A 12,620-nucleotide genomic window follows, 5' to 3' on the forward strand; every position below is an offset into this window, starting at 1 on the left:
GCTTTTTGATTCTCAAGGTGAACGACTAGCTGACTTGATGATAGACTAGTCCTGGGTAGTGTATTAGTTGAGATGAATGGGTTAAGGTGCCACCCCTCCGAGAATCTGTTTGCATTAAGAATCTCTGTTATCAAATCTCAGGCTCTTGGGGATGATGGAGAAAAATCTAAAATAGGTACATATGGTGGTGGAGGGGGAACAGGGTGTAGTTGTTGGCTTGGGCTCATCATGTTTCTGTGTCTCCCTTTCCTAAACTGTGAAGTAGGGATACAGTAAAGACTAAATGAGCTAACATATGAAGAGTGCCTAGAACACTCAGTAAATGTTTATTATTACTATTATCATCGCAGTCTATTTCTTAGGAACTGAATAGATGGGAAATCGTTTAACTTTTCACAAAAATAACTTAAAATCATGAACCCATTTTTGGGCCATTTCTCAGCAAAAGCTACCATTGGAACTATAAATATTTTTCGTAAAGATAACCTCTCTGAAGGCTGACATAGGTAACTTTTCTGTTGAGCAGAGAGATCAGTGGAAGATAATAAAAGAAGGTACGTGTGTGTAAAGCAGAAGCCAGCTCTTAACATGTTTTAGTGTGGCACAGGGAAGGAGCAAAACCTGAGGAGTTGTTACAGCCTTGATGCATTGCCTACCAGTTACGAACAACTCATTCGTTCATTCCTCCCGTCATTGAACTGTGCCCTCCTGTGTCTCCATCACTGACCAGAGTACGTATCATTCCAGTCTCACAGAGCTTTCAATCTGGCGACATAGTTACTAAGCAGGCAAGCAAATGCATATGTGATTATAATTTGAGATAAATTTGGAGATATAAAAATGGGGTATAGGGACAGAGGGTAACAGAAGAGGGTCTTCCCTTAGTTTGGGGGGTCAAGGAAGGGAATTCTGGGGCTGAAGGGCTAGTAGGAGTTACTTAGTCGAAGAACAAGGGAGAGAATTTGGTTTGGACAATAAGGCTCAATTTGGCCTTATTTCACGGTAGTGTTAGTGGTGACTGTGTATGACGTTGACACCGGTGAAAATTGCAGCTATTATATCACGTTGAAATTATGGTAGTTATTAGACCCATTGCTGGATCTTGTTAGTTAATGCCTTGATAAAGAAGCACATGTTGGGACTTCCCTGGCGGCGCAGTGGTTAAGAATCCGCCCACCAATGCAGGGGATACAGGTGCGATCCCCAGTCTGGGAAGATCCCACATGCCGCGGAGTAACTAAGCCCATGTGCCACAGCTACTGCGCTCTAGAGCCCGTGCTCTGCAACAAGAAAAGCCACCACAATGAGAAGCCCACGCACCGCAATGAAGAGTAGCCCCAGCTTGTCACAACTAGAGAAAGCCCATGCACAGCAACAAAGACCCAATGCAGCCAAAAATAAATAAATTTTAAAAAAGAAAGAAAGAAGTACATGTTTAGTGCTACATCGCAATTGAATTCTTTAAGGGATGTTTTTCAGAACAGCTTTAAGTTGACAACAAAACTAAGCAGAAACTACACAGATTTCCCATAAACCTCCTACCCACCCCCCCGCCCCTTATACACACAGCTTCCACCGCTATCAAAATCCCTCACCAAAGTGGTACATCACACATATATTTTTATTTTTTTTAATTTTTAAATTTTAATTTTTTAAAGACTTTTTTTTTTTGATGTGGACCATTTTTAAAGTCTTTATTGAATTTGTTACAGTATTGCTTCTGTTTTGGTTTTTTGGCCATGAGGCATGTGGGATCTTAGCTCCCTGACCAGGGATCGAGCCCACACGCCCTGTATTGGAAGGCGAAATCTTAACCACTGGACTGCCAGGGAAGTCCCCACATATATATATATATTTTTTGGTATGCGGCCCTCTCACTGCTGTGGCCTCTCCCGTTGCGGAGCACAGGCTCCGGACGCTCAGGCTCAGCGGCCATGGCTCATGGGCCTAGCCGCTCCGCGGCATGTGGGATCTTCCCAGACCGGGGCACAAACCCGTGTCCCCTGCATCGGCAGGCGGACTCTCAACCACTGAGCCACCAGGGAAGCCCCCCCACATATATTTTTAAAATAATATTTTGACAACTGTATTTTGATATAATTTGTTTCCTTTGTAATCCTATGCATTTTATTTTATACACTAACAAACATCCCAAGCAGGACTCCAGAAGCTTCCCCAGGCTGCCAAAGCAGTTTGGAGAACAAAAGGGCTAAGGCAGCAGGCCGGAGAAGGGAGGCAGCCCCAGTGCAGCAGGAGCAGGGCCAGCCATGGAGATGGTGGCAAGATGACACTGCAGAGACTGAAGGGCCTTGAGGGTCACAGTGAGGAACTGGATTTTCTCTTGGGAGAAAATCTCTTCTCAATGGGAAACAATTGGAAAGTTTTAAGTGTAGATCGACTTCATGATTTGACTTACATTAAAACCTTAAAAGGATACCGCCACCACCACCACCAAGAGCTTCCTCATTGTTGCAAGTAAGTAAAGGAGTCTAGGGTTGGTAAAGATAAAACAGGGAGATTTGCAACTTGGAGTAGGGTGATGGCAAGTGAATTGTTGAAAAGGGAAATGGAGTTAAGATATCCTTTAAAGGTGAAATTGGAAGCTTGTGGTAATGAATTCACTGTGGGAGGTGTGAGAAAAAGAAGTGTCAGGGATGATCCCATGGCCTCTTACTTAAGTCACCACTGGTGCACGATGGTGCCATTGTCCATGATGAAGAAGGCAGAGGAGGGCCAAGTGGAAGAGGAACGTTCAGTTTCTGACGTGTCGATTGAGGTGCCTGCACGACGTCCAAATGGATGTGTCGGGTAGGCAATTGCATACGTGAGTCTGGAGCTTAAATGAGATCTGGGTTGGGGATAGGAATTTGGAGATGCCAACATACAGATGTCATCGGAAATCACGGAGATGAGTGAGGCTGCCTTAGGTGAAAGTGAGATGAGACGAGGACCCAGGATGGCTCTGTGAACTTCAAAATCTAGACATGGTGTGATAATAGGTTATCATAATGACCTTACAAAGAGCCAGCATTCATGGAGGGCTTACTGTGGGCTAGGCATTGCTCTAAAGGTGCTGCATGAATTTATTTCTTTATTTTCACAATAACCCTATGAAGTAAGCAGGTATCCAAGGTCACAGTTAGTAGTTGGAGGAGCTTAGGGTAGGAACGCGGCAATCTGGCCCCAGAACTTCTCCCTCAACCCATGTGGAGCCTGAGACAAAGTAGTCAGAGGTGTCAGGAGATAGAAGGAAAACCAGCAGCATGATGTCTAGAAGCTAAGAGCAGAATATTTCCAGATCGAGGGGTGGTCAGCCCGGTGGCATGTGGCTTGCGTTCAGCAAGACGAACTCCAAAGAGTAGCCATCGGTTCTGGCAACACGGGGGTTGTAGGCAATATCAGAAAAGGCAATTTTGGGGGAGTGGCAGGAAGGTAGGAGTGGAAACTAGTTGGTGTGGCTCAGGGAGAGAGAGAGAGCTGAGGATGTAGAGAGGGCACTGACTTTCACTGTCCCCTGAGAATAGGATACTTGCAGGTAGTTATAAGGTTTGGAGAGAGTGCGTATAAAGCACGTAGCACTGTGCTTAGCACACAATAGGCATGCAATAAATGTTAACAATTTTACTACTTGTCTGCATAAATCTTGAGATCATAAAGGCTTGCAGTATTGGTGACACAGGAGCAGGAATATAAATGCACAACTTTCGGTCAGCCAGCGTATATATGGGCAGGCACCAAGACACATTCAATGAGAGTTCAGGATGAAGAAAACCAACTCTGCCCCCTGGATGAATTGCCAGGCTGGTACTAGATGAAAGGCATACCTATAAAAAAGGTAATGAACGAGGCTGTCTGTGACATACCCAGCGAGTATGCAAATAGGGAGGGTTGAAGGAGTTCAGAGGAAAGATCTCTGGACTTGGATGGGATGATGCATTTGCCTGGAGAAGAGATGGACTCTATTGCCAGTGCCCCTGTTTCTTCATGAGGAATGAGGGCCACGGACGGGGGCGGTGGCTTTGCCCTGAGCCTTGGTAGGTCAGGCAAAGCTATCAGTCACACATCCTCCTTGTGTGGCAGTAACACTTCACATTTAGAAGTACCTCTCTCCACAGGGCTGAAAGCAATTTGTAAACAGAACTGAATGTATCTCATTACTTCTCTCCACGCAGCTTCCCATCCTGCTGTGACTGATGGCTGGGCTTGTGGGAAGGAACCAGAGGACCCCAGTGTGTGACCAAAGACAGCATTGAGAAGCTCCCACAGAAGTAATTTGGAGCTCAGAGTTAGAAAACTGGGTGTAGACATGAGTTCTGCCTTGAGTTCCTCAAAGCAGTTCCTCAGATCCTTCCTTAGAGGGGCAGGGAGTGGAAGCAAACCTCACTCACTCTTGGGGCCTTGAACTGCTTCTGCTTCCTGAAGAAAGGTGGATCCAGCCTTCTGCCTTCAGGGAGACCATTGGCATTTTCTTTGCTCCTCAGGCCGTGTGATTGATGACTGAGAAAAGCTGGGTTTTAAAAAAATTCTTACAGAGGACTGCCCTCCCTAGACCCCTGAAGCTCTTCAGGGACACCTGACCTGTGGCCTTGACAGGAATTCTAGGAGAAGTCAGGTAATGGTAGGGAAGGGCCAGGTAGATCATGGCGGATGGGCTGCATGACAGAACTGTGAGTGCCACCAGGGGTGGAAGGTGGGTCACGTGATGCACAGTCACTCAGATCTCCTGACCACAAACCCTGGACTAATTTGGGGTTGCTCTCTGGCTTTCTGCATCACTTGGAGCTTGCCCCAGTGTTTCTGATATTAGCACATTGTTCTCCAGTAAGTCTTCTTTTTCACATGATTTATGTAAAGCCATCAGCAAATGTGCGGGAGTGCCCTTGATAATGCCTGCAGGATCTCTAAGGGCTGGGTCCAGTCTTTGGGAGGGATTATGTAAGGCGGGCCTGGGGAAGACCGTGCAGGAACTTGCAGATTTGCAAGAATGTCTGTTGTGTGGAATTAAAGTTTTTGCTTACTATTCGATCTCCTCCTAGCCTGTCTAATCCCAGTCATCATTCACGGCCCAGAATAAGTTCTGCAGCTTCTAGAAAGCCCTCCTTGATAATTTTTTTCAGTATTCCTTTATTTTATTTTATTTTGTATTGAGGCTAAGTTCATATAATGTAAAATTAATCATTATTGGCATTTAGTGCTGCATTCACAGTGTTGTGCAATCACCACCTCTATTTAGTTTCAAAACATTTTTATCGCCCCCAAATGAAGCCCTTTTTTCTGTTAAGCAGTTATTCTCCACTGCCTCTCCAGCCCCACCCCAGCCTGGCAACCACCAATCTGCTTTCTCTCTCTGTGGATTTACCTATTTTGGCTATTTCAAATCAATAGAATCATACAATGTACGTGCCTGGCTTCTTTCAATTAGCATGATGTTTTCTAGATTCATGTATGTTGTAGCATGTATTGATACTCCATTCCTTTTTAACAGTTGAATAATATTCCATCATACGTATATACTGCGGCTTATTTATCCATTCATCTGTTGATGGGCATTTGGGTTATTTCCACCTTTTGACTATTGTTAATAGTGCTGCTATGAACACATCTATTCAAATATTTCTTTCAGTACTTTTTTTTTAAACTTCTTTTGGGTATAAGTGTAGGAGTAGAACTGCTGGGTCATATGGTTCTATGTTTAGCTTTTCGAGGAACCAGTAAATTATTTTCCACAACAGCTGAACCATTTTGCGCTCCTACCAGCAAAACTTGATCATTTCATTTTATAGTAACTCTTCTACAAAGGAAATTATAGTAACTCTTCTACAAACTCTTCTACAAAAAAGGTATGTTTTACCTGTGTTTGATGCCTTCTGGGTTCTGTATTGTTGTTTCTACATCATCTTTTAACTTGATTCTAATCTCTACAACCTCAAGGATGAATCTTCATTATTTGTTTATTTATTAATTCATGGATTCAATTAGTAGTTAGCATTATGGTTTAGTAGCTAAGAATCCTGGCTCTGGAATCAAACTACCTGGGTTCAAGTACTGGATCTGCCAGTTGCTAGATGTACCATTTAGGAAATGTTATTTTACCTCTCTGCATCTTTGTTTCTTCATTTGTAAAATGGGAATAATGATGGTTGTATTAGTTTCATATTGCTGCTGTAGCAATTACCGCATACTTTGTGGCTTAACATTGCACAGATGTGTCATCTTATAACTCTGGAGGTCAGAAGTCTGAAGTGGGTCTCACTGAGCTAAAATCTAGCGTGGCAGGGCTATACTTCTTCCGGAGGCTCTAGGGGAGAGTCTGTTTCCTTACTTTCTCTGGCTTCTAGAGAATACCTGCATTCCTTGGTTCATGGTCCCCTTCCGTCTTCAGTATCTTCCCTCTTCCATATCACTCTGGCTTCTATCATCACATCTACTCTGACCCTCCTGCCTCCCTCCTTTAAGGATCCTTGTAATGATGTTAGGCCCGCCCAGATAATCCAGGAAAATCTCCCCATCCCAAGATCTTTACTTAATCACATCTGCAAAGCCCCTTTATTCATGAAAGGTAACATATTCACAGGTTCCAGGGTTTAGGTTGTGGACATTTTGAGGGGCCATTATTCAGCCTGTCACAACCATACTACCTCATAAGATTATTCCGAAGATAAAATGAGATATTTCGCAGAAAGCACCAGTACTCAATGATATTAGACATTACTGCTGCTCCTACCAATGATGCCTATGCCTATGGCTAGATTTAGTACCAAGAACATAGTGAGTGCCCTGTGGGTATCTGGAGACTGTACGCGTCTGACTCCTAAAGTCTCAGTGGTGTTGCCTCCTAAGAATGGACTGCCTTTTCTCAATAGGAACAGAGTCACTCATCAAACTCCTCATGACAGAGTCCTCTCTGGGGTTCCACTTAGTTCAGACCCATCTCTGTGGGAATCTGAATCCTAAAGCTCTGGTCTATCCCAGGGGTCTTAATTATCTCTGAATTAGAGAGTCAAAAGTTCTGGGTCACAAAAGACACACCTGATAAAAGACTGCCGTCTAAAATATACAGAGAACTCTTAAAATTCAACAATAAGACAACAAACAACCCAATTAAAAAATGGGCCAAAGGCTTTAACAGACACCTCACCAAACATATGAGAAGATGCTCCATGTCATAGGCCATCAGGGCAACACAAGTTAAAACAACAGTGAGATACCACTACATACCTATTAGAGTGGCCAAGACCCAGGCCCCTGACAGTACCAAATACTGCAGAGAATGCAGAGCAACAGGAACTCTCATTCACTGCTGGTGGGAATGCAAAATGGAACAGCCACTTTGGAAGACACTGTAATGGTTTCTTAGAAAACTAAACACGCTCTTACCATAGAATCCAGCAGTTGCACTCCTTGGTATTTACTCAAAGAAGTTGAAAACTTATGTCCCACAAAAACATGCACATGGATGTTTATAGCAGCTTTGTTCATAATTGAAAGTAACCACCATGTCCTTCAGTAGGTGAGTGGATAAATAAACTGGGACATCCAGACAATTGAATATCATCCAGCACTAAAAGTAAATGAGCTATCAAGCCATGAAAAGACACGGGAGAATCTAAAATACATATTACTAAGTAAAAGAAGCCAGTCTAAAAAGGCTACATACTATATGATTCTAATTATATGACATTCTGGAAAAGGCAAGACTATGAAGATAGTAAAAAGGTCAGTGGTTGCCAGGGGTTGGTGGGGGAGGGATGAATAGGCAGAGCCCAGAGGATGTTTAAGATAGCAGGAAGACTCTGTATGATAGTGTAATAGTGGATACATGTCATCACACGTTGGTTCAAATCCATAGAATGTACAACACCAAGAGTGAACCCCAGGGGCTTCCCTGGTGGCGCAGTGGTTGAGAGTCCGCCTGCCGATGCAGGGGACACGGTTTCGTGCTCCGGTCCGGGAAGATCCCACATGCCGCGGAGCAGCTGGGCCCGTGAGCCATGGCTGCTGAGCCTGTGCGTCCGGAGCCTGTGTTCCGCAATTGGAGAGGCCACAACAGTGAGAGGCCTGCGTACCGTAAAAAAAAAAAAAGGGTGAACCCTAATGTAAACTGAAGCTTTTGGATGATGATGTGTCAGTGTAGGTTTTCGACTGTAACGAACATGCCACTCTAGTGGGGGTGTGGATAACGGGGAGGCTGTGCATGCGATGGGGCAGGGGAACATGGGTAGTCTCTGTACCTTGTTCTCAATTTTGCTATGAACCTAAAACTACTCTAAAAAAAAAGTCTTAAAAAAAGTTCTGGGTCCTTGAGAAGACATAGTGAGACTTAAGAACCCAAGGTTGGAAGAAAGCTACGTATGAAGGGAAGCAGATCTGGAACTCGTGTTGAACTATGGAAGCTTCTGAATTGCTGTACATGATGGACTTTTAATCCCAAAGAAAATTCTATTTATAAGAGATATTCCACCAGGAAACAGTGGAGGGAGGATCCCTAGAACCCTCTCAGTTTGTCTTGCTCCAGGAGATGGGCTCAAGGACAAAGAGAGAAGAGGGACAAGAACTTTCAGACAACATGACATCCGTGTGGAGTCACTTAGTCCCTTGGGGAGAGAGGGAGATTTTGCTATTTATGTTGTCAGGCAGACTTGCTAATAACTGCGTACGCTGTAGCGGCCCCAGTTGGGAGATGTGAAGCTGCTCTCAGATCCTGTGACAGGGGCAGAGATTCCTTCTCTGTGTGTAACTTAGGGGCCTATGAATAGAGGCCAGGTCCCTGGATGAGGTGGCTGTAGGCGGCAGTGGGGGACAGAGGGCTTAGTCCTAGTGAAGAAACTTGAATTCCTTAATTTTCCTCTCTTGGCCTCGGCCACCCCATCTGAAAAAGGTGGGTGGATTGAAGATCTTGCGCAAGTCCTAGCAGCCTGTGATTCTATAATTATATAAAGAGTTATGCCACAGCATTTAAAAATAAATACTCCTCAGATGATTCCTGCGAAGATCATCTGAACAAAGTGTAAATCGTGAATCTTGACTCAGCCCATGGAAATGTCTGGGTCATGTCCTCCCACTTACGTTTACTCATCTTAACACTTAGAAAAAGCCTTGGGTCTCCTGAGTTCTGAGTTCCTGAGTTTTATCCATATTCTAGTTTTGCCATGACCAGCTGACCCCTCGGGGCTTTAAGAGACTCCAAAGTTCCTAGGGTGGAGGAGAGAGAAGTATTGATGGTCATGGGATATTTCCCAAGAAACAGAGAAATAAAGGTGTTTTACTGGTCACGGTGGTTGTAGAAAAAGAGGACCCGTGGCTCAAAGCCCTGAGGCTGAAGCAGGATTTAGATAGCTTCCCTGCTGGGACCACAAAGGACATGACACTGAAAACCAGAGGTGACCCCAGCGTGCATGACCTATAGAGAAGAGTCAACCCTTTGGGTAGTTTCTGGGACCCTTGAACTTTGAGGGGAAGATGAAGAGTTCTAGGATGAAATGGATCTTCCTAATAGTTGGGATAATATTATACTGCAAGAAGAAAAAATCAAGCCACGTGGGTAAGAGAGGAAGTGGCCCCTCAGGGCCCAGGGTGGGGAGAAGGGAGAGCTCAGAAGGCTGGAGGAATGGCAGGAGGGGCTGCATGAGCAGAGGTCCAGGGTCAAGACCAGGCTCCGTGTGTTTGGGGAGCTACACCAGCTGAGTGTTTCTGGGTTGTGGGATGAAGGGGAGGGGGTGATGCGATGGGCTGAGGCTGGAGAGGTCAACAGGGGCAGGCCAGGGAGGCCCCTGTGGACCAGGTAAGGTGTTTGAACTCGATCCTGTGAGGGCGTGCGGGTGGGGAGCCTTGCAGGGTATCAGGCAGGGACTCGCCACGGTTCGTTGAAGGTTCATTGCCCTTGCTCTTCGTCAGCAGGTGCACGCTCTCTGTTTCCTTATTCCCACGGCAGCCGCAGGCTCTTCACTCAAGGAATTGTCACTTCAAGCCAAGAACAAGCAGAACAACAAATTCTCAAGAGAAATCTGTGCTTTTCCCAAAGTGTTGCTTGCAGAGTGGGAGGAAAGAAACTTGACACAAGATATTTGGGAGTTTGGGGAAAAATAATGTATTTTGCATGTTGCTGCCAGGCACCCGGGTGTCCTCTTGATGCCTAATTACATCCTGCGTGTTTTCATGGAAAATGCCAAGGCCACAGTGGGTCCATGGCCTCACATCTCCCGCAACCTCTGAGGATGCCATTCCCCCTCCCTAAATAGTAACCCTCAGAAGCAGAGTAGACTCCATTGCAGTCTAAGCAAGGGCCGCAGAAAAAGCAAATAGGATAAAAGGGAAATAAAGCAACTCCTCTGGCTCGGTCCATGCAGAGGGTGTGGATGCAACAGCATCTGTAGAGGTGGCCGGGACCCCACGTATCCGAATCAGTGACTGATCAGTGACTGTGATGGAATTAGCACCGTGTCGTCATCAGGCACCTTCTCTTTCAGTCCATTTGGCCACTGATGAGCTGGGTGACTTTGGGCAAGTCTCATTTGCTTTCTTGACCTCAGTGTTCCCACTGGAGGGCTGAGACATAGATATTCTCTTCTTGCTCCAAAATGCCCTGTATAATCACTGGAAGGGTTCTTCCTCCAATTCTGAGTCCCTCCACCCATTTTATCTTAAACACTTTGTGATGGTGCTTTTTATAACCAGCTACTTCCAAAGAGGATTTGCATCAGCTTACAATATGAGAGGCAGTCACGATGGACTCATTAAAAGGCAATCAGTGATCAAATATCATTTGATAGGTGGCGGTGATGGGGTGGAAAATATACCAGAAACCTAGGATGAAAATAGCTTTTTCAAGGAAGTACGAAAGGAGAGCTTTGAACGCCTGGCTGCTGGAGAGAAGGAAATCCCCTGTCCCATGCTCTGAAGGAGCCCTTTGTGACTGGGGAGCTGGGTGTTTGCTGGCATCTACATAAGAGGTGCAGCAAGCACTTAAGAATCCAAGTCACCAGCAGCACTCCTCTAAAGATGCAAGATACTCAAGGTACTCTACATGTGGCTTTGTTTATTTTCCCTCTCTTAGAAATTCCCATTTCCTTTGGCAGAAATGAACAGATGTGTCTCACAAACTGATGAAGGTTGACAGATTTAAGGTTTGCATTGAGCGTTTTCTAGAAAGTGGGAGAAGTAAGCAGGGTCTGCTCTTTCGGGGGGCAGAGGTGAAGCTTGAGCCTCCTTTCCTGAGGTGCCGACCCCCTGCGCTCTGGGGCACCCACGTTTGCGTATGGGATTTGAGTCTCTCTTCTGGTCCAGCTCACCTAGCTGATGCCAAGCAGCCCCAAGGCGATCCTCTCCCCCCGTAAGCAGCCCCTCACCAGCCTCTCCAGGGAGCCAGTGCCAGGATTCTGAACCACTCTTTTCTCCTACTGACCTAGAAAAACCTTTCGGTGGGTTTTGGAAGTCTGCCTTTCCTCTTCTGAAGCAAGCTGAGAAAATGTCACGTACTGAGTGGATCCTCTGCACAGCAACCTGTTGAAACCGACCAGAGAAAATGAAAACTTAGCTTGAAAACGAGCAAGTTTTATGTTCTGCGGCTGCCGCATCAGGAAGCCCGTGTCTGGTGCCTGAGCTCTGGCAGAGACGGAAAGCCGTCCTTCAAATGACTGTCATTCTGACTCCGCATAAATTCGGGAGCTGCTCTGGGAACTGAGGGCTCTGAGACCTACTCTCCCTCCACTGCGTGTGCATGTAGCTCACATGAAGGATAATATAAGATACGTGGGCACTCAGACACCAGCAGAATTTAGCTCGTAGCATGGTGGAAGCATTATGTGTGTGTATGTGTTTAACTTAGGGCTGGAAAAAAATGCTAAATGAAGAGCTCAGAACATCAGCTCTATATCCATCCTTAATACTGTGTGACTTTTAAATCTGCAAGGGTTCACTTGAGCACTTGAGTCTAATCAGGCTGCACACAGGATGGAGGCTGAACTGAGAGGCTCACGTGATTCCACACTCAGCATAGAGGTTGGTGGGGCTGGAGCTTTGGGCATCGTCTAACCAGGAAAGCCCAAGAACTCGAATCCTGTTAACACCTTCCTTGCTATTCCTCCTAATTTCCTCCTGTCTACTGAAGTCTTCCTCTGCCAACATTAAAACATTAACTCCCTTTCTGTCTATAGTAACTCTGATTCATATTCTCATCTTCCTTCCTCTTTGAAATTTCCCTTGAATCCTCAAACCAGCCGTAATTATAGGATTGTAAACTCAGGGCAGCTCAGGGCTGGTGGGGCCTTAGAAAACGCTTCACTTCCCCTCTCCTTCAAGGGAAGGGATTCCTTAGAAAGTATCTTTCACTGGTGGCCCTCCGCCTTCTGCTTGAACACTGCTGGTGATGGGAAGCTCACTACCTTGTGTGCAGTATACTACTCAGGAATTTGTGCTCTGGAACCAAATGGAGTTGGGTTTGAAATCCACTCTGCCACTTACTCAGTGGTTGTTCTTTGGCAGTTTTTGCAACCTCTCCAAGGGACTTCATCCCGAAAATGGAGTTAATAATAGTATCTGCTTGTTAGGGTTGTTGGCCTAGCCTTGGGTTTTGACCAAATGTGTGCCTTTTAGAGGCTAGCATTTGTAAAAGATACTTTTAG

The 12,620-nt window shown here is 45.5% G+C and overlaps 1 long non-coding RNA gene across 2 annotated transcripts in view; it reads left to right on the plus strand.

Annotated features, from left to right (window-relative positions):
- Positions 1-12,620, plus strand: part of LOC113624000 (uncharacterized) — a 342,352-nt gene that overhangs the window by 302,643 nt on the left and 27,089 nt on the right. Inside the window, exon 7 of one of the 2 annotated variants that reach the window (XR_003434160.1) lies at positions 4,482-4,612. The exons of the other annotated variant lie outside the window; for it this stretch is intronic. This is a non-coding gene — a long non-coding RNA (uncharacterized LOC113624000). The remainder of the gene's footprint in view (positions 1-4,481; positions 4,613-12,620) is intronic. 2 annotated transcript variants of the gene reach the window in all.

Source organism: Aethalodelphis obliquidens, unplaced genomic scaffold (assembly GCF_003676395.1).
Source record: "Aethalodelphis obliquidens isolate GAN/ISIS:26980383/991018 unplaced genomic scaffold, ASM367639v1 scaffold12, whole genome shotgun sequence".
NCBI classification, from domain to species: domain Eukaryota; kingdom Metazoa; phylum Chordata; class Mammalia; order Artiodactyla; family Delphinidae; genus Aethalodelphis; species Aethalodelphis obliquidens.